The sequence below is a fragment of the Rhinoderma darwinii genome, assembly GCF_050947455.1.
Source record: "Rhinoderma darwinii isolate aRhiDar2 chromosome 5 unlocalized genomic scaffold, aRhiDar2.hap1 SUPER_5_unloc_46, whole genome shotgun sequence".
Lineage (NCBI taxonomy): Eukaryota > Metazoa > Chordata > Amphibia > Anura > Rhinodermatidae > Rhinoderma > Rhinoderma darwinii.
This window is the reverse complement of record NW_027461805.1, coordinates 372,630-388,781: the sequence shown is the minus strand read 5'-3', so window position 1 is coordinate 388,781 and position 16,152 is coordinate 372,630. Positions and strand designations below refer to the sequence as shown.

Below are 16,152 nucleotides of genomic sequence, written 5' to 3'. Positions count from 1 at the left end.
AAGTTGTCTGTAAAGTTGGTGGATGCCTATTTTCCATTTTGCAGTCCCTTGTCTCCCTCTTGTGGCCTCCTGGAGGCAACTAGCTGTGCAAAAAAAAGACAGCCTGGCGGCCGGCTGTTGCAGTGTTGCCCTCTCAGGCAACACTGAGTGACTGACTGAGCCTCACCGTCTTATATAAAGTTCAGACGGAACTTTGCACGTGTCATAGTGGAGCCCTCAGGATTCCAGAGCCAGCTTTCTGACATCATAATGGGGCCTCAGAGATAAAAGCCTGGGCCCAGGCAGTGTTGGTCAGTGCTGCTCAGCAGGCAGCACTGGACTGGACTGGATTACAGCTGATACAAGGTGTGAAGGAACAAGGGGTGGCTGTGGGCATGCACTTGCTGCCGCTGCCAGTGTTTATCTGCATGGCAGCAGGGCATTTGGGCGTTGCCAGGAAGGCGTTTTTATGTAGATTCCTCCTCTTTCAGCACTGCATTGTGGTGCAAGCAAAAGAAGCAAATCCTGTCTGGCTTCCTCTCCGGCCTTTATTCACCTCCCGTGTAGCTGTGAGTGTGTGAGCCTGCAGGGCCCCATGGAATTGCCTAGAAGTAGGCTGAATCGCTGCAAGGGCTGAACAGCAGTATCGGGCAGGCTCGGGCAACGCGCGGCCCGTTCGGGTTATCGCTTCTCGGCCTTTTGGCTAAGATCAAGTGTAGTATCTGTTCTTATCAGTTTAATATCTGATACGTCCCCTATCTGGGGACCATATATTAAATGGATTTTTAGAACAGGGAGATGGAAATAGAGCTTGCTCTGTCCACTCCACGCATTGACCTGGTATTGCAGTATTTCCAGGACCGGTGCACCCTTTCCTTATGTGTTGACTAAAAGCAGATTCCAAAAGTGTTTTTTGTCTTTGCTATTGTTTCTGTCTTTCTGAAGGGATCTCCCCTTTTAATCCCATTATTTCAACACCTGTTGGACAATGCATGAGTGATAATGAGCTCATTGATTAAATGCAATTAATGAATAGATTGCCACCTCTTGTTGTGTGTCGTCTGTGTTTCTGTGTTTCCGGCATTTCACATTGGAACACCTCATTCACCTTCCTTGTCTTCTCTCCGCCCTCCCTTTTAGGTAAGTTAAAGAGCTGCACCTGAGCCAGCCACTGATTGATTGATTGATTGATTGATTGATTGATTGATTGATTGATTGATTGATTGATTGATGCAGCACAACAGTCAAATAGTGGAGTGGAGTAGGGGAACAGCAAACAGCCAATAAAGCAGCCCGCCCGCTCGCCTGCCCGCCACAATGGACCTACCTGTGTACACTAGATGGATGTGATGGAATGTACTGTCGTCCCTACATTTCAAGAAGAAGTAAGAATTGCAGTTGCAACAAAGCCTTGCTTGCCTACAAAGAGAGCAGCAATTTGGATTTGTTACTATGTTACCTAGAAGAATAACAAACTGTGCAAGGATGGAGGTTGTAGGAGCAAGGAGAAGTTGTCTGTAAAGTTGGTGGATGCCTATTTTTCATTTTGCAGTCCCTTGTCTCCCTCTTGTGGCCTCCTGGAGGCAACTAGCTGTGCAAAAAAAAGACAGCCTGGCGGCCGGCTGTTGCAGTGTTGCCCTCTCAGGCAACACTGAGTGACTGACTGAGCCTCACCGTCTTATATAAAGTTCAGACGGAACTTTGCACGTGTCATAGTGGAGCCCTCAGGATTCCAGAGCCAGCTTTCTGACATCATAATGGGGCCTCAGAGATAAAAGCCTGGGCCCAGGCAGTGTTGGTCAGTGCTGCTCAGCAGGCAGCACTGGACTGGACTGGATTACAGCTGATACAAGGTGTGAAGGAACAAGGGGTGGCTGTGGGCATGCACTTGCTGCCGCTGCCAGTGTTTATCTGCATGGCAGCAGGGCATTTGGGCGTTGCCAGGAAGGCATTTTTATGTAGATTCCTCCTCTTTCAGCACTGCATTGTGGTGCAAGCAAAAGAAGCAAATCCTGTCTGGCTTCCTCTCCGGCCTTTATTCACCTCCCGTGTAGCTGTGAGTGTGTGAGCCTGCAGGGCCCCATGGAATTGCCTAGAAGTAGGCTGAATCGCTGCAAGGGCTGAACAGCAGTATCGGGCAGGCTCGGGCAACGCGCGGCCCGTTCGGGTTATCGCTTCTCGGCCTTTTGGCTAAGATCAAGTGTAGTATCTGTTCTTATCAGTTTAATATCTGATACGTCCCCTATCTGGGGACCATATATTAAATGGATTTTTAGAACAGGGAGATGGAAATAGAGCTTGCTCTGTCCACTCCACGCATTGACCTGGTATTGCAGTATTTCCAGGACCGGTGCACCCTTTCCTTATGTGTTGACTAAAAGCAGATTCCAAAAGTGTTTTTTGTCTTTGCTATTGTTTCTGTCTTTCTGAAGGGATCTCCCCTTTTAATCCCATTATTTCAACACCTGTTGGACAATGCATGAGTGATAATGAGCTCATTGATTAAATGCAATTAATGAATAGATTGCCACCTCTTGTTGTGTGTCGTCTGTGTTTCTGTGTTTCCGGCATTTCACATTGGAACACCTCATTCACCTTCCTTGTCTTCTCTCCGCCCTCCCTTTTAGGTAAGTTAAAGAGCTGCACCTGAGCCAGCCACTGATTGATTGATTGATTGATTGATTGATTGATTGATTGATTGATTGATTGATTGATTGATGCAGCACAACAGTCAAATAGTGGAGTGGAGTAGGGGAACAGCAAACAGCCAATAAAGCAGCCCGCCCGCTCGCCTGCCCGCCACAATGGACCTACCTGTGTACACTAGATGGATGTGATGGAATGTACTGTCGTCCCTACATTTCAAGAAGAAGTAAGAATTGCAGTTGCAACAAAGCCTTGCTTGCCTACAAAGAGAGCAGCAATTTGGATTTGTTACTATGTTACCTAGAAGAATAACAAACTGTGCAAGGATGGAGGTTGTAGGAGCAAGGAGAAGTTGTCTGTAAAGTTGGTGGATGCCTATTTTCCATTTTGCAGTCCCTTGTCTCCCTCTTGTGGCTTCCTGGAGGCAACTAGCTGTGCAAAAAAAAGACAGCCTGGCGGCCGGCTGTTGCAGTGTTGCCCTCTCAGGCAACACTGAGTGACTGACTGAGCCTCACCGTCTTATATAAAGTTCAGACGGAACTTTGCACGTGTCATAGTGGAGCCCTCAGGATTCCAGAGCCAGCTTTCTGACATCATAATGGGGCCTCAGAGATAAAAGCCTGGGCCCAGGCAGTGTTGGTCAGTGCTGCTCAGCAGGCAGCACTGGACTGGACTGGATTACAGCTGATACAAGGTGTGAAGGAACAAGGGGTGGCTGTGGGCATGCACTTGCTGCCGCTGCCAGTGTTTATCTGCATGGCAGCAGGGCATTTGGGCGTTGCCAGGAAGGCGTTTTTATGTAGATTCCTCCTCTTTCAGCACTGCATTGTGGTGCAAGCAAAAGAAGCAAATCCTGTCTGGCTTCCTCTCCGGCCTTTATTCACCTCCCGTGTAGCTGTGAGTGTGTGAGCCTGCAGGGCCCCATGGAATTGCCTAGAAGTAGGCTGAATCGCTGCAAGGGCTGAACAGCAGTATCGGGCAGGCTCGGGCAACGCGCGGCCCGTTCGGGTTATCGCTTCTCGGCCTTTTGGCTAAGATCAAGTGTAGTATCTGTTCTTATCAGTTTAATATCTGATACGTCCCCTATCTGGGGACCATATATTAAATGGATTTTTAGAACAGGGAGATGGAAATAGAGCTTGCTCTGTCCACTCCACGCATTGACCTGGTATTGCAGTATTTCCAGGACCGGTGCACCCTTTCCTTATGTGTTGACTAAAAGCAGATTCCAAAAGTGTTTTTTGTCTTTGCTATTGTTTCTGTCTTTCTGAAGGGATCTCCCCTTTTAATCCCATTATTTCAACACCTGTTGGACAATGCATGAGTGATAATGAGCTCATTGATTAAATGCAATTAATGAATAGATTGCCACCTCTTGTTGTGTGTCGTCTGTGTTTCTGTGTTTCCGGCATTTCACATTGGAACACCTCATTCACCTTCCTTGTCTTCTCTCCGCCCTCCCTTTTAGGTAAGTTAAAGAGCTGCACCTGAGCCAGCCACTGATTGATTGATTGATTGATTGATTGATTGATTGATTGATTGATTGATTGATTGATTGATTGATTGATTGATGCAGCACAACAGTCAAATAGTGGAGTGGAGTAGGGGAACAGCAAACAGCCAATAAAGCAGCCCGCCCGCTCGCCTGCCCGCCACAATGGACCTACCTGTGTACACTAGATGGATGTGATGGAATGTACTGTCGTCCCTACATTTCAAGAAGAAGTAAGAATTGCAGTTGCAACAAAGCCTTGCTTGCCTACAAAGAGAGCAGCAATTTGGATTTGTTACTATGTTACCTAGAAGAATAACAAACTGTGCAAGGATGGAGGTTGTAGGAGCAAGGAGAAGTTGTCTGTAAAGTTGGTGGATGCCTATTTTCCATTTTGCAGTCCCTTGTCTCCCTCTTGTGGCCTCCTGGAGGCAACTAGCTGTGCAAAAAAAAGACAGCCTGGCGGCCGGCTGTTGCAGTGTTGCCCTCTCAGGCAACACTGAGTGACTGACTGAGCCTCACCGTCTTATATAAAGTTCAGACGGAACTTTGCACGTGTCATAGTGGAGCCCTCAGGATTCCAGAGCCAGCTTTCTGACATCATAATGGGGCCTCAGAGATAAAAGCCTGGGCCCAGGCAGTGTTGGTCAGTGCTGCTCAGCAGGCAGCACTGGACTGGACTGGATTACAGCTGATACAAGGTGTGAAGGAACAAGGGGTGGCTGTGGGCATGCACTTGCTGCCGCTGCCAGTGTTTATCTGCATGGCAGCAGGGCATTTGGGCGTTGCCAGGAAGGCGTTTTTATGTAGATTCCTCCTCTTTCAGCACTGCATTGTGGTGCAAGCAAAAGAAGCAAATCCTGTCTGGCTTCCTCTCCGGCCTTTATTCACCTCCCGTGTAGCTGTGAGTGTGTGAGCCTGCAGGGCCCCATGGAATTGCCTAGAAGTAGGCTGAATCGCTGCAAGGGCTGAACAGCAGTATCGGGCAGGCTCGGGCAACGCGCGGCCCGTTCGGGTTATCGCTTCTCGGCCTTTTGGCTAAGATCAAGTGTAGTATCTGTTCTTATCAGTTTAATATCTGATACGTCCCCTATCTGGGGACCATATATTAAATGGATTTTTAGAACAGGGAGATGGAAATAGAGCTTGCTCTGTCCACTCCACGCATTGACCTGGTATTGCAGTATTTCCAGGACCGGTGCACCCTTTCCTTATGTGTTGACTAAAAGCAGATTCCAAAAGTGTTTTTTGTCTTTGCTATTGTTTCTGTCTTTCTGAAGGGATCTCCCCTTTTAATCCCATTATTTCAACACCTGTTGGACAATGCATGAGTGATAATGAGCTCATTGATTAAATGCAATTAATGAATAGATTGCCACCTCTTGTTGTGTGTCGTCTGTGTTTCTGTGTTTCCGGCATTTCACATTGGAACACCTCATTCACCTTCCTTGTCTTCTCTCCGCCCTCCCTTTTAGGTAAGTTAAAGAGCTGCACCTGAGCCAGCCACTGATTGATTGATTGATTGATTGATTGATTGATTGATTGATTGATTGATTGATGCAGCACAACAGTCAAATAGTGGAGTGGAGTAGGGGAACAGCAAACAGCCAATAAAGCAGCCCGCCCGCTCGCCTGCCCGCCACAATGGACCTACCTGTGTACACTAGATGGATGTGATGGAATGTACTGTCGTCCCTACATTTCAAGAAGAAGTAAGAATTGCAGTTGCAACAAAGCCTTGCTTGCCTACAAAGAGAGCAGCAATTTGGATTTGTTACTATGTTACCTAGAAGAATAACAAACTGTGCAAGGATGGAGGTTGTAGGAGCAAGGAGAAGTTGTCTGTAAAGTTGGTGGATGCCTATTTTCCATTTTGCAGTCCCTTGTCTCCCTCTTGTGGCCTCCTGGAGGCAACTAGCTGTGCAAAAAAAAGACAGCCTGGCGGCCGGCTGTTGCAGTGTTGCCCTCTCAGGCAACACTGAGTGACTGACTGAGCCTCACCGTCTTATATAAAGTTCAGACGGAACTTTGCACGTGTCATAGTGGAGCCCTCAGGATTCCAGAGCCAGCTTTCTGACATCATAATGGGGCCTCAGAGATAAAAGCCTGGGCCCAGGCAGTGTTGGTCAGTGCTGCTCAGCAGGCAGCACTGGACTGGACTGGATTACAGCTGATACAAGGTGTGAAGGAACAAGGGGTGGCTGTGGGCATGCACTTGCTGCCGCTGCCAGTGTTTATCTGCATGGCAGCAGGGCATTTGGGCGTTGCCAGGAAGGCGTTTTTATGTAGATTCCTCCTCTTTCAGCACTGCATTGTGGTGCAAGCAAAAGAAGCAAATCCTGTCTGGCTTCCTCTCCGGCCTTTATTCACCTCCCGTGTAGCTGTGAGTGTGTGAGCCTGCAGGGCCCCATGGAATTGCCTAGAAGTAGGCTGAATCGCTGCAAGGGCTGAACAGCAGTATCGGGCAGGCTCGGGCAACGCGCGGCCCGTTCGGGTTATCGCTTCTCGGCCTTTTGGCTAAGATCAAGTGTAGTATCTGTTCTTATCAGTTTAATATCTGATACGTCCCCTATCTGGGGACCATATATTAAATGGATTTTTAGAACAGGGAGATGGAAATAGAGCTTGCTCTGTCCACTCCACGCATTGACCTGGTATTGCAGTATTTCCAGGACCGGTGCACCCTTTCCTTATGTGTTGACTAAAAGCAGATTCCAAAAGTGTTTTTTGTCTTTGCTATTGTTTCTGTCTTTCTGAAGGGATCTCCCCTTTTAATCCCATTATTTCAACACCTGTTGGACAATGCATGAGTGATAATGAGCTCATTGATTAAATGCAATTAATGAATAGATTGCCACCTCTTGTTGTGTGTCGTCTGTGTTTCTGTGTTTCCGGCATTTCACATTGGAACACCTCATTCACCTTCCTTGTCTTCTCTCCGCCCTCCCTTTTAGGTAAGTTAAAGAGCTGCACCTGAGCCAGCCACTGATTGATTGATTGATTGATTGATTGATTGATTGATTGATTGATTGATTGATTGATGCAGCACAACAGTCAAATAGTGGAGTGGAGTAGGGGAACAGCAAACAGCCAATAAAGCAGCCCGCCCGCTCGCCTGCCCGCCACAATGGACCTACCTGTGTACACTAGATGGATGTGATGGAATGTACTGTCGTCCCTACATTTCAAGAAGAAGTAAGAATTGCAGTTGCAACAAAGCCTTGCTTGCCTACAAAGAGAGCAGCAATTTGGATTTGTTACTATGTTACCTAGAAGAATAACAAACTGTGCAAGGATGGAGGTTGTAGGAGCAAGGAGAAGTTGTCTGTAAAGTTGGTGGATGCCTATTTTCCATTTTGCAGTCCCTTGTCTCCCTCTTGTGGCCTCCTGGAGGCAACTAGCTGTGCAAAAAAAAGACAGCCTGGCGGCCGGCTGTTGCAGTGTTGCCCTCTCAGGCAACACTGAGTGACTGACTGAGCCTCACCGTCTTATATAAAGTTCAGACGGAACTTTGCACGTGTCATAGTGGAGCCCTCAGGATTCCAGAGCCAGCTTTCTGACATCATAATGGGGCCTCAGAGATAAAAGCCTGGGCCCAGGCAGTGTTGGTCAGTGCTGCTCAGCAGGCAGCACTGGACTGGACTGGATTACAGCTGATACAAGGTGTGAAGGAACAAGGGGTGGCTGTGGGCATGCACTTGCTGCCGCTGCCAGTGTTTATCTGCATGGCAGCAGGGCATTTGGGCGTTGCCAGGAAGGCGTTTTTATGTAGATTCCTCCTCTTTCAGCACTGCATTGTGGTGCAAGCAAAAGAAGCAAATCCTGTCTGGCTTCCTCTCCGGCCTTTATTCACCTCCCGTGTAGCTGTGAGTGTGTGAGCCTGCAGGGCCCCATGGAATTGCCTAGAAGTAGGCTGAATCGCTGCAAGGGCTGAACAGCAGTATCGGGCAGGCTCGGGCAACGCGCGGCCCGTTCGGGTTATCGCTTCTCGGCCTTTTGGCTAAGATCAAGTGTAGTATCTGTTCTTATCAGTTTAATATCTGATACGTCCCCTATCTGGGGACCATATATTAAATGGATTTTTAGAACAGGGAGATGGAAATAGAGCTTGCTCTGTCCACTCCACGCATTGACCTGGTATTGCAGTATTTCCAGGACCGGTGCACCCTTTCCTTATGTGTTGACTAAAAGCAGATTCCAAAAGTGTTTTTTGTCTTTGCTATTGTTTCTGTCTTTCTGAAGGGATCTCCCTTTTTAATCCCATTATTTCAACACCTGTTGGACAATGCATGAGTGATAATGAGCTCATTGATTAAATGCAATTAATGAATAGATTGCCACCTCTTGTTGTGTGTCGTCTGTGTTTCTGTGTTTCCGGCATTTCACATTGGAACACCTCATTCACCTTCCTTGTCTTCTCTCCGCCCTCCCTTTTAGGTAAGTTAAAGAGCTGCACCTGAGCCAGCCACTGATTGATTGATTGATTGATTGATTGATTGATTGATTGATTGATTGATGCAGCACAACAGTCAAATAGTGGAGTGGAGTAGGGGAACAGCAAACAGCCAATAAAGCAGCCCGCCCGCTCGCCTGCCCGCCACAATGGACCTACCTGTGTACACTAGATGGATGTGATGGAATGTACTGTCGTCCCTACATTTCAAGAAGAAGTAAGAATTGCAGTTGCAACAAAGCCTTGCTTGCCTACAAAGAGAGCAGCAATTTGGATTTGTTACTATGTTACCTAGAAGAATAACAAACTGTGCAAGGATGGAGGTTGTAGGAGCAAGGAGAAGTTGTCTGTAAAGTTGGTGGATGCCTATTTTCCATTTTGCAGTCCCTTGTCTCCCTCTTGTGGCCTCCTGGAGGCAACTAGCTGTGCAAAAAAAAGACAGCCTGGTGGCCGGCTGTTGCAGTGTTGCCCTCTCAGGCAACACTGAGTGACTGACTGAGCCTCACCGTCTTATATAAAGTTCAGACGGAACTTTGCACGTGTCATAGTGGAGCCCTCAGGATTCCAGAGCCAGCTTTCTGACATCATAATGGGGCCTCAGAGATAAAAGCCTGGGCCCAGGCAGTGTTGGTCAGTGCTGCTCAGCAGGCAGCACTGGACTGGACTGGATTACAGCTGATACAAGGTGTGAAGGAACAAGGGGTGGCTGTGGGCATGCACTTGCTGCCGCTGCCAGTGTTTATCTGCATGGCAGCAGGGCATTTGGGCGTTGCCAGGAAGGCGTTTTTATGTAGATTCCTCCTCTTTCAGCACTGCATTGTGGTGCAAGCAAAAGAAGCAAATCCTGTCTGGCTTCCTCTCCGGCCTTTATTCACCTCCCGTGTAGCTGTGAGTGTGTGAGCCTGCAGGGCCCCATGGAATTGCCTAGAAGTAGGCTGAATCGCTGCAAGGGCTGAACAGCAGTATCGGGCAGGCTCGGGCAACGCGCGGCCCGTTCGGGTTATCGCTTCTCGGCCTTTTGGCTAAGATCAAGTGTAGTATCTGTTCTTATCAGTTTAATATCTGATACGTCCCCTATCTGGGGACCATATATTAAATGGATTTTTAGAACAGGGAGATGGAAATAGAGCTTGCTCTGTCCACTCCACGCATTGACCTGGTATTGCAGTATTTCCAGGACCGGTGCACCCTTTCCTTATGTGTTGACTAAAAGCAGATTCCAAAAGTGTTTTTTGTCTTTGCTATTGTTTCTGTCTTTCTGAAGGGATCTCCCCTTTTAATCCCATTATTTCAACACCTGTTGGACAATGCATGAGTGATAATGAGCTCATTGATTAAATGCAATTAATGAATAGATTGCCACCTCTTGTTGTGTGTCGTCTGTGTTTCTGTGTTTCCGGCATTTCACATTGGAACACCTCATTCACCTTCCTTGTCTTCTCTCCGCCCTCCCTTTTAGGTAAGTTAAAGAGCTGCACCTGAGCCAGCCACTGATTGATTGATTGATTGATTGATTGATTGATTGATGCAGCACAACAGTCAAATAGTGGAGTGGAGTAGGGGAACAGCAAACAGCCAATAAAGCAGCCCGCCCGCTCGCCTGCCCGCCACAATGGACCTACCTGTGTACACTAGATGGATGTGATGGAATGTACTGTCGTCCCTACATTTCAAGAAGAAGTAAGAATTGCAGTTGCAACAAAGCCTTGCTTGCCTACAAAGAGAGCAGCAATTTGGATTTGTTACTATGTTACCTAGAAGAATAACAAACTGTGCAAGGATGGAGGTTGTAGGAGCAAGGAGAAGTTGTCTGTAAAGTTGGTGGATGCCTATTTTCCATTTTGCAGTCCCTTGTCTCCCTCTTGTGGCCTCCTGGAGGCAACTAGCTGTGCAAAAAAAAGACAGCCTGGCGGCCGGCTGTTGCAGTGTTGCCCTCTCAGGCAACACTGAGTGACTGACTGAGCCTCACCGTCTTATATAAAGTTCAGACGGAACTTTGCACGTGTCATAGTGGAGCCCTCAGGATTCCAGAGCCAGCTTTCTGACATCATAATGGGGCCTCAGAGATAAAAGCCTGGGCCCAGGCAGTGTTGGTCAGTGCTGCTCAGCAGGCAGCACTGGACTGGACTGGATTACAGCTGATACAAGGTGTGAAGGAACAAGGGGTGGCTGTGGGCATGCACTTGCTGCCGCTGCCAGTGTTTATCTGCATGGCAGCAGGGCATTTGGGCGTTGCCAGGAAGGCGTTTTTATGTAGATTCCTCCTCTTTCAGCACTGCATTGTGGTGCAAGCAAAAGAAGCAAATCCTGTCTGGCTTCCTCTCCGGCCTTTATTCACCTCCCGTGTAGCTGTGAGTGTGTGAGCCTGCAGGGCCCCATGGAATTGCCTAGAAGTAGGCTGAATCGCTGCAAGGGCTGAACAGCAGTATCGGGCAGGCTCGGGCAACGCGCGGCCCGTTCGGGTTATCGCTTCTCGGCCTTTTGGCTAAGATCAAGTGTAGTATCTGTTCTTATCAGTTTAATATCTGATACGTCCCCTATCTGGGGACCATATATTAAATGGATTTTTAGAACAGGGAGATGGAAATAGAGCTTGCTCTGTCCACTCCACGCATTGACCTGGTATTGCAGTATTTCCAGGACCGGTGCACCCTTTCCTTATGTGTTGACTAAAAGCAGATTCCAAAAGTGTTTTTTGTCTTTGCTATTGTTTCTGTCTTTCTGAAGGGATCTCCCCTTTTAATCCCATTATTTCAACACCTGTTGGACAATGCATGAGTGATAATGAGCTCATTGATTAAATGCAATTAATGAATAGATTGCCACCTCTTGTTGTGTGTCGTCTGTGTTTCTGTGTTTCCGGCATTTCACATTGGAACACCTCATTCACCTTCCTTGTCTTCTCTCCGCCCTCCCTTTTAGGTAAGTTAAAGAGCTGCACCTGAGCCAGCCACTTGATTGATTGATTGATTGATTGATTGATTGATTGATTGATTGATTGATGCAGCACAACAGTCAAATAGTGGAGTGGAGTAGGGGAACAGCAAACAGCCAATAAAGCAGCCCGCCCGCTCGCCTGCCCGCCACAATGGACCTACCTGTGTACACTAGATGGATGTGATGGAATGTACTGTCGTCCCTACATTTCAAGAAGAAGTAAGAATTGCAGTTGCAACAAAGCCTTGCTTGCCTACAAAGAGAGCAGCAATTTGGATTTGTTACTATGTTACCTAGAAGAATAACAAACTGTGCAAGGATGGAGGTTGTAGGAGCAAGGAGAAGTTGTCTGTAAAGTTGGTGGATGCCTATTTTCCATTTTGCAGTCCCTTGTCTCCCTCTTGTGGCCTCCTGGAGGCAACTAGCTGTGCAAAAAAAAGACAGCCTGGCGGCCGGCTGTTGCAGTGTTGCCCTCTCAGGCAACACTGAGTGACTGACTGAGCCTCACCGTCTTATATAAAGTTCAGACGGAACTTTGCACGTGTCATAGTGGAGCCCTCAGGATTCCAGAGCCAGCTTTCTGACATCATAATGGGGCCTCAGAGATAAAAGCCTGGGCCCAGGCAGTGTTGGTCAGTGCTGCTCAGCAGGCAGCACTGGACTGGACTGGATTACAGCTGATACAAGGTGTGAAGGAACAAGGGGTGGCTGTGGGCATGCACTTGCTGCCGCTGCCAGTGTTTATCTGCATGGCAGCAGGGCATTTGGGCGTTGCCAGGAAGGCGTTTTTATGTAGATTCCTCCTCTTTCAGCACTGCATTGTGGTGCAAGCAAAAGAAGCAAATCCTGTCTGGCTTCCTCTCCGGCCTTTATTCACCTCCCGTGTAGCTGTGAGTGTGTGAGCCTGCAGGGCCCCATGGAATTGCCTAGAAGTAGGCTGAATCGCTGCAAGGGCTGAACAGCAGTATCGGGCAGGCTCGGGCAACGCGCGGCCCGTTCGGGTTATCGCTTCTCGGCCTTTTGGCTAAGATCAAGTGTAGTATCTGTTCTTATCAGTTTAATATCTGATACGTCCCCTATCTGGGGACCATATATTAAATGGATTTTTAGAACAGGGAGATGGAAATAGAGCTTGCTCTGTCCACTCCACGCATTGACCTGGTATTGCAGTATTTCCAGGACCGGTGCACCCTTTCCTTATGTGTTGACTAAAAGCAGATTCCAAAAGTGTTTTTTGTCTTTGCTATTGTTTCTGTCTTTCTGAAGGGATCTCCCCTTTTAATCCCATTATTTCAACACCTGTTGGACAATGCATGAGTGATAATGAGCTCATTGATTAAATGCAATTAATGAATAGATTGCCACCTCTTGTTGTGTGTCGTCTGTGTTTCTGTGTTTCCGGCATTTCACATTGGAACACCTCATTCACCTTCCTTGTCTTCTCTCCGCCCTCCCTTTTAGGTAAGTTAAAGAGCTGCACCTGAGCCAGCCACTGATTGATTGATTGATTGATTGATTGATTGATTGATTGATTGATTGATTGATTGATGCAGCACAACAGTCAAATAGTGGAGTGGAGTAGGGGAACAGCAAACAGCCAATAAAGCAGCCCGCCCGCTCGCCTGCCCGCCACAATGGACCTACCTGTGTACACTAGATGGATGTGATGGAATGTACTGTCGTCCCTACATTTCAAGAAGAAGTAAGAATTGCAGTTGCAACAAAGCCTTGCTTGCCTACAAAGAGAGCAGCAATTTGGATTTGTTACTATGTTACCTAGAAGAATAACAAACTGTGCAAGGATGGAGGTTGTAGGAGCAAGGAGAAGTTGTCTGTAAAGTTGGTGGATGCCTATTTTCCATTTTGCAGTCCCTTGTCTCCCTCTTGTGGCCTCCTGGAGGCAACTAGCTGTGCAAAAAAAAGACAGCCTGGCGGCCGGCTGTTGCAGTGTTGCCCTCTCAGGCAACACTGAGTGACTGACTGAGCCTCACCGTCTTATATAAAGTTCAGACGGAACTTTGCACGTGTCATAGTGGAGCCCTCAGGATTCCAGAGCCAGCTTTCTGACATCATAATGGGGCCTCAGAGATAAAAGCCTGGGCCCAGGCAGTGTTGGTCAGTGCTGCTCAGCAGGCAGCACTGGACTGGACTGGATTACAGCTGATACAAGGTGTGAAGGAACAAGGGGTGGCTGTGGGCATGCACTTGCTGCCGCTGCCAGTGTTTATCTGCATGGCAGCAGGGCATTTGGGCGTTGCCAGGAAGGCGTTTTTATGTAGATTCCTCCTCTTTCAGCACTGCATTGTGGTGCAAGCAAAAGAAGCAAATCCTGTCTGGCTTCCTCTCCGGCCTTTATTCACCTCCCGTGTAGCTGTGAGTGTGTGAGCCTGCAGGGCCCCATGGAATTGCCTAGAAGTAGGCTGAATCGCTGCAAGGGCTGAACAGCAGTATCGGGCAGGCTCGGGCAACGCGCGGCCCGTTCGGGTTATCGCTTCTCGGCCTTTTGGCTAAGATCAAGTGTAGTATCTGTTCTTATCAGTTTAATATCTGATACGTCCCCTATCTGGGGACCATATATTAAATGGATTTTTAGAACAGGGAGATGGAAATAGAGCTTGCTCTGTCCACTCCACGCATTGACCTGGTATTGCAGTATTTCCAGGACCGGTGCACCCTTTCCTTATGTGTTGACTAAAAGCAGATTCCAAAAGTGTTTTTTGTCTTTGCTATTGTTTCTGTCTTTCTGAAGGGATCTCCCCTTTTAATCCCATTATTTCAACACCTGTTGGACAATGCATGAGTGATAATGAGCTCATTGATTAAATGCAATTAATGAATAGATTGCCACCTCTTGTTGTGTGTCGTCTGTGTTTCTGTGTTTCCGGCATTTCACATTGGAACACCTCATTCACCTTCCTTGTCTTCTCTCCGCCCTCCCTTTTAGGTAAGTTAAAGAGCTGCACCTGAGCCAGCCACTGATTGATTGATTGATTGATTGATTGATTGATTGATTGATTGATTGATTGATTGATGCAGCACAACAGTCAAATAGTGGAGTGGAGTAGGGGAACAGCAAACAGCCAATAAAGCAGCCCGCCCGCTCGCCTGCCCGCCACAATGGACCTACCTGTGTACACTAGATGGATGTGATGGAATGTACTGTCGTCCCTACATTTCAAGAAGAAGTAAGAATTGCAGTTGCAACAAAGCCTTGCTTGCCTACAAAGAGAGCAGCAATTTGGATTTGTTACTATGTTACCTAGAAGAATAACAAACTGTGCAAGGATGGAGGTTGTAGGAGCAAGGAGAAGTTGTCTGTAAAGTTGGTGGATGCCTATTTTCCATTTTGCAGTCCCTTGTCTCCCTCTTGTGGCCTCCTGGAGGCAACTAGCTGTGCAAAAAAAAGACAGCCTGGCGGCCGGCTGTTGCAGTGTTGCCCTCTCAGGCAACACTGAGTGACTGACTGAGCCTCACCGTCTTATATAAAGTTCAGACGGAACTTTGCACGTGTCATAGTGGAGCCCTCAGGATTCCAGAGCCAGCTTTCTGACATCATAATGGGGCCTCAGAGATAAAAGCCTGGGCCCAGGCAGTGTTGGTCAGTGCTGCTCAGCAGGCAGCACTGGACTGGACTGGATTACAGCTGATACAAGGTGTGAAGGAACAAGGGGTGGCTGTGGGCATGCACTTGCTGCCGCTGCCAGTGTTTATCTGCATGGCAGCAGGGCATTTGGGCGTTGCCAGGAAGGCGTTTTTATGTAGATTCCTCCTCTTTCAGCACTGCATTGTGGTGCAAGCAAAAGAAGCAAATCCTGTCTGGCTTCCTCTCCGGCCTTTATTCACCTCCCGTGTAGCTGTGAGTGTGTGAGCCTGCAGGGCCCCATGGAATTGCCTAGAAGTAGGCTGAATCGCTGCAAGGGCTGAACAGCAGTATCGGGCAGGCTCGGGCAACGCGCGGCCCGTTCGGGTTATCGCTTCTCGGCCTTTTGGCTAAGATCAAGTGTAGTATCTGTTCTTATCAGTTTAATATCTGATACGTCCCCTATCTGGGGACCATATATTAAATGGATTTTTAGAACAGGGAGATGGAAATAGAGCTTGCTCTGTCCACTCCACGCATTGACCTGGTATTGCAGTATTTCCAGGACCGGTGCACCCTTTCCTTATGTGTTGACTAAAAGCAGATTCCAAAAGTGTTTTTTGTCTTTGCTATTGTTTCTGTCTTTCTGAAGGGATCTCCCCTTTTAATCCCATTATTTCAACACCTGTTGGACAATGCATGAGTGATAATGAGCTCATTGATTAAATGCAATTAATGAATAGATTGCCACCTCTTGTTGTGTGTCGTCTGTGTTTCTGTGTTTCCGGCATTTCACATTGGAACACCTCATTCACCTTCCTTGTCTTCTCTCCGCCCTCCCTTTTAGGTAAGTTAAAGAGCTGCACCTGAGCCAGCCACTGATTGATTGATTGATTGATTGATTGATTGATTGATTGATTGATTGATTGATGCAGCACAACAGTCAAATAGTGGAGTGGAGTAGGGGAACAGCAAACAGCCAATAAAGCAGCCCGCCCGCTCGCCTGCCCGCCACAATGGACCTACCTGTGTACACTAGATGGATGTGATGGAATGTACTGTCGT

At 47.8% G+C, this 16,152-nt stretch overlaps 11 non-coding genes across 11 annotated transcripts; all 11 read left to right on the top strand.

Annotated features, from left to right (window-relative positions):
* Positions 1–662: 662 nt before the first annotated feature.
* On the top strand, positions 663–853 carry LOC142694689 (U2 spliceosomal RNA). Its single transcript, XR_012862876.1, has one exon. It is a non-coding gene; the product is annotated as a U2 spliceosomal RNA (small nuclear RNA).
* Positions 854–2,149: 1,296 nt separating this feature from the next.
* LOC142694688 (U2 spliceosomal RNA) lies at positions 2,150–2,340 on the top strand. Its single transcript, XR_012862875.1, has one exon. It is a non-coding gene; the product is annotated as a U2 spliceosomal RNA (small nuclear RNA).
* Positions 2,341–3,636: 1,296 nt separating this feature from the next.
* LOC142694686 (U2 spliceosomal RNA) lies at positions 3,637–3,827 on the top strand. The gene has a single exon (XR_012862873.1). It is a non-coding gene; the product is annotated as a U2 spliceosomal RNA (small nuclear RNA).
* A 1,308-nt stretch (positions 3,828–5,135) lies between these two features.
* On the top strand, positions 5,136–5,326 carry LOC142694685 (U2 spliceosomal RNA). Its single transcript, XR_012862872.1, has one exon. It is a non-coding gene; the product is annotated as a U2 spliceosomal RNA (small nuclear RNA).
* Positions 5,327–6,614: 1,288 nt separating this feature from the next.
* On the top strand, positions 6,615–6,805 carry LOC142694683 (U2 spliceosomal RNA). The gene has a single exon (XR_012862871.1). It is a non-coding gene; the product is annotated as a U2 spliceosomal RNA (small nuclear RNA).
* Positions 6,806–8,097: 1,292 nt separating this feature from the next.
* Positions 8,098–8,288, top strand: LOC142694682 (U2 spliceosomal RNA). The gene has a single exon (XR_012862870.1). It is a non-coding gene; the product is annotated as a U2 spliceosomal RNA (small nuclear RNA).
* Positions 8,289–9,572: 1,284 nt separating this feature from the next.
* LOC142694681 (U2 spliceosomal RNA) lies at positions 9,573–9,763 on the top strand. The gene has a single exon (XR_012862869.1). It is a non-coding gene; the product is annotated as a U2 spliceosomal RNA (small nuclear RNA).
* A 1,272-nt stretch (positions 9,764–11,035) lies between these two features.
* Positions 11,036–11,226, top strand: LOC142694680 (U2 spliceosomal RNA). The gene has a single exon (XR_012862868.1). It is a non-coding gene; the product is annotated as a U2 spliceosomal RNA (small nuclear RNA).
* Positions 11,227–12,511: 1,285 nt separating this feature from the next.
* Positions 12,512–12,702, top strand: LOC142694679 (U2 spliceosomal RNA). The gene has a single exon (XR_012862867.1). It is a non-coding gene; the product is annotated as a U2 spliceosomal RNA (small nuclear RNA).
* A 1,292-nt stretch (positions 12,703–13,994) lies between these two features.
* Positions 13,995–14,185, top strand: LOC142694678 (U2 spliceosomal RNA). The gene has a single exon (XR_012862866.1). It is a non-coding gene; the product is annotated as a U2 spliceosomal RNA (small nuclear RNA).
* A 1,292-nt stretch (positions 14,186–15,477) lies between these two features.
* Positions 15,478–15,668, top strand: LOC142694677 (U2 spliceosomal RNA). Its single transcript, XR_012862865.1, has one exon. It is a non-coding gene; the product is annotated as a U2 spliceosomal RNA (small nuclear RNA).
* Positions 15,669–16,152: the final 484 nt, after the last annotated feature.